Source organism: Pinus tabuliformis, chromosome 5_2 (genome assembly GCF_031772625.1).
Source record: "Pinus tabuliformis cultivar Carrire ecotype Pingquan chromosome 5_2, CPIR1, whole genome shotgun sequence".
NCBI lineage: Eukaryota > Viridiplantae > Streptophyta > Pinopsida > Pinales > Pinaceae > Pinus > Pinus tabuliformis.
The window spans coordinates 689,984,024-689,988,692 of NC_142306.1; positions in this window are offsets into that span (position 1 = coordinate 689,984,024).

The window sequence follows — 4,669 nt, forward strand, 5'->3', positions numbered from 1 at the left end:
TGGGCATTAGGTGGTTTAACACTTCTTTAATATTTAATGGTATATGTGGCAAAGAAATGTTAGCATATTTTGGAATTTGATTATTTTGCAGAGTGTTTTGTTTGGTTTTATATTTACACTGATTGCAAAATAAAGTTGCTTTGCAACTCTTCATTAGCAAAAAGTTTATGTTTGCAAATTAAAGGAAATAGTTTATGCATTCTTAAATATTTGAATATTTCACTATTTGAACAGTTGAAATAGTTTAGTCTTTGAATTTGCAGTTTTGTTTGCAAATTGTTTAGAGCCCATTTTGTAATTAATTTAAGAATTAGTCTTAAATAAATTATGGGACAGTTAGACTAAGGAATGTAAATTTTGATTTTGCTGGAGAATTATTACAATTTTATGGAGTTTATTAAAATGTCATTTTGACTTACTCCTTTCAGTAAACATTATTTTTCTCTCTGGTTAAGTTTTGTTTATGCAACAAAATAATGTCTAGTGATCCATATGATTTTAATTAATTAGAGAATAGCCACAACATCTTTAATTAAATAAAATTATATATTGATTGGCAAGATCACATAAAGATTATTTAGACATTAAATTGTAATTAATTACACTGAATATAATAAATTTTATCCCACAGGAATTTTTATTATATTTATGTGATTAATTAGGATAAAATTTCATAACCTACCCACAGGAGTTATGAATTAATAAGTTTTATCATGAAGTTTTATTGAATCTGTTTGAATTGAAAATTTAGCCCACAGGCAATTTTCATGTCATTTGATTCAATTCCTTTTAGCATGTTTTACATTGGTAAAACATGAAAGTTCATAAAGTTTTATTGAGTCTGTTTGAATTGAAAATTTAGCCCACAGACAATTTTCATGTCATTTGATTCAATTCTTTTTTGCATGATTTACATTGGTAAAACATGAAAGTTCATAAAGTTTTATTGAGTTTGTTTGAATTGAAAATTTAGCCCACAGGCAATTTTCATGTCATTTGATTCAATTCTTTTTTGCATGATTTACATTGGTAAAACATGAAAGTTCATAAAGTTTTATTGAGTCTGTTTGAATTGAAAATTTAGCCCACAGGCAATTTTCATGTCATTTGATTCAATTCTTTTTTGCATGATTTACATTGGTAAAACATGAAAGTTCATAAAGTTTTATTGAGTTTGTTTGAATTGAAAATTTAGCCCACAGACAATTTTCATGTCATTTGATTCAATTCTTTTTTGCATGATTTACATTGGTAAAACATGAAAGTTCATAAAGTTTTATTGAGTCTGTTTGAATTGAAAATTTAGCCCACAGGCAATTTTCATGTCATTTGATTCAATTCTTTTTTTTGCATGATTTACATTGGTAAAACATGAAAGTTCATAAAGTTTTATTGAGTTTGTTTGAATTGAAAATTTAGCCCACAGGCAATTTTCATGTCATTTGATTCAATTCTTTTTTGCATGATTTACATTGGTAAAACATGAAAGTTATTAAGTCTCAATTTTAACATAAGCATGTGATTCTTTATTTTGATGCAGCAATACAACCTGCAAATTTCTCTGAAATTCGTTGTGACATTCCCGAACTTAAGGGAGATAACTACAAGATTTGGAAGGAGAGGATTCTCCTTCATTTAGGGTGGATGGACATAGATTATGCTATCAGGAAAGATGAACCATCGGCACTCACTAATACCAGCACTGCAGCGGACGTCGCGCTTTATGAACGATGGGAGCGATCCAATCGTCTAAGCATGATGTTCATTAAGACTAAAATTTCAGCTGGTATTCGAGGTTCCGTTGATCAGCATGACAAGGTCCGAGACTTGTTGAAGGCCATTGATGAACAATTCGTCTCTTCAGACAAGGCACTAGCAAGCACCCTAATCATGAAGTTCTCATCCCTGAGGCTCACCAGTGTGAAAGGTGTGCGCGAGCACATCATGCAGATGAGGGACACTGTGGCTCAATTGAAGAAACTCGAGGTTGAAATATCGGAGTCCTTCCTAGTGCACTACATCCTGAACACCCTTCCGCACCAATATGGACCTTTCAAAATCTCATACAACACACATAAGGATAAATGGTCAATTAATGAACTCATGACTATGTGTGTTCAAGAGGAAGAGAGACTGGTGATGGAACTGGGGGAGAGTGCAATGCTGGCAACGCATGAAAAGGGCAAATCTCAAGCAAATCGGAAAGGGAAAGGTAAAGCACCTCCCCAAGCTGATATCAAGAAGGTTTCCAAGTTTTTTTTTCTGTAAGAAGAAGGGACACATAAAGAAGGAATGCGCCAAATATCAGAAATGGCTTGCAGACAAAGGTAATGTAATCTCGTTTGTTTGTTATGAATCTAATATGGTTAAAGTTAATATTAACACATGGTGGATTGATTCTGGATCAACAATTCACATTTCGAATTCCTTGCAGGGTTTGCAGAACCTAAGGAAGCCAGTGGGAAGTGAGCAAAGCATCTTATCAGGAAACAAGATGGGCTCGCATGTGGAAGCTATAGGAACATGTTATTTAGCTTTAAGTAGTGGTTTTGTTTTGGAGTTAGAAAAGACTTTTTATGTTCCAAGTTTTTCTAGAAACTTGATCTCAGTTTCAAGGCTTGTACCTTTTGGATATTCCTTAAACTTTTCAGAAAAGAATCTTTCAATCTATTCTATAAATCTGATTATGTTGGGAATGGTATTTTGTCTAATGGTATTTACTGCATTAATTTACAAAACAATGTCACATATGATTCAATGCATGTTCACACTGGCACTAAAAGACGATAGTTATTAACACTTCTTCATTAATAACACTTCGTCATTAATGATTGACAACACTTCTTCATTAATAACACATCTTCATTGATTCCCCTCTAGTCATGGTGAGCAATTGGTTTGCAAGCTCAAGAAGTCATTATAAGGTTTAAAACAAGCATCCTGCCAATGGTATTTGAAATTCCATAATGTAATTTCTTCTTTTGGTTTTGTAGAAAACATTATGGATCAATGTATATACCTGAAGGTTAGTGGGAGTAAAATTTGTTTTCTTGTTTTATATGTGGATGACCCTTTTGCTAGCAACCAATGATAAGGGTTTGCTACATGAGGTGAGACAATTCCTCTCTAAAAGTTTTGATATGAAGGATATAGGTGTGGCATCTTATGTCATTGGCATTAAGATCCATAGAGACAGATTTCGAGGCATCTTGGGTCTGTCACAGGAAACCTATATTAATAAAATTTTAGAGAGATTTCGGATGAAGGATTGTTCACCAAGTGTAGCTCCCATTGGGAATGTTGGGACGATATCAGAGTGATCCAGGTTTAGACCACTGGAGAGCTGCAAAGAAAGTAATGAGGTACCTTCAAGGGACCAAAGACTACATGCTTATGTATATCCTGTTTGAGGCTAATTTACATGGTGTATGGCTTAAGAATTTCATTTCTGGGCTTAGAATTATGGATTCTATATCTAAGCCATTGAGAATATATTGTGATAATTCAGCTGCTGGTTTTATGGCTAAAAAAGTGGGAGTCGAAATAAACACATCGACATTAAGTATTTAGCTATAAGGGAACGTGTTAAAGAAAATAAAGTGGTCATTGAGCACGTCAGCACTGAGTTAATGATCGCTGATCCTTTGACTAAGGGCATGCCACCATTTAAATTCAAGGATCATGTATTGAATATGGGACTTGGTTCCATTATGCAGTTTTTCATTGTATAGACAATGTTAATGAAATTCTTAATTATTGTGATGTTTTTTCTCATATTTATGTGCACCTTAAGTTGATTTGAGAAAATTCATTTAAGAAGGACCAAGAATAAACATAGGGTTTATTCATTAAGAAATTGTTGCCACATAAATTATAATAAGAATAAATACATAGTAATACATGGAAGATAATACTCGTCATAAGAGGACTTATCGCCATGATTCATGTATCTATTACTTAATACAGATTATCAATGGTTTTTAAGTTGAGACATTAAGTTTGGAAGTATGGACCAAGTGGGAGAATGTTAAGCTCCATTAGTTTATGCAAAATTGCTGCCTAAAATTATGGAATTTAAACTGCAGTCTTTCCTTAACTTATGGAAACCAACTGCAGTAGTTTCCTTAAGTTAAGGAAATCAACTACAGCTAATAAATTTATTGTTAGGAGCTACTGAAGTGGTCCATTACTCCCATCTGGAGTTCTCTGCCTTGATCTGTGGGACATCTGACACATAGCTATCAGAAGCTTGATGGAAGCTTAGCTATAAATTCATCTGTTTGGTCCCCAAGCTTGCATCTCAATCCCCTTCAGTTTTTACACCATCTAGCTGAGATAGCAGAGCTTGGAAGTGCCTTCAGAATTTTTGTGTTCTTTTCCTTTTGCTTGGACAAAAGCTGGAGTGCTGAAGAAGAAGAAAGTGGACTATGGCCTGCATCAAAACATCACCAATGGCTGGAGGTAACTCGTATCCCTGGGCATTAAGATTTAATGATTCTCTGAGTTTATTCCACATGCAGAATCATTGTTGAAATTGTAGAAATTTCTAACATCCTGGAGCAAGCTGTTGGAAATGGAAATGCATGACCGCGTGCATTTCAAGCGAGGGCGAGGGCGAGGCTCCGTTATGATCATCAATGCATCAATAATTCTGCGACTAAGGCTACCA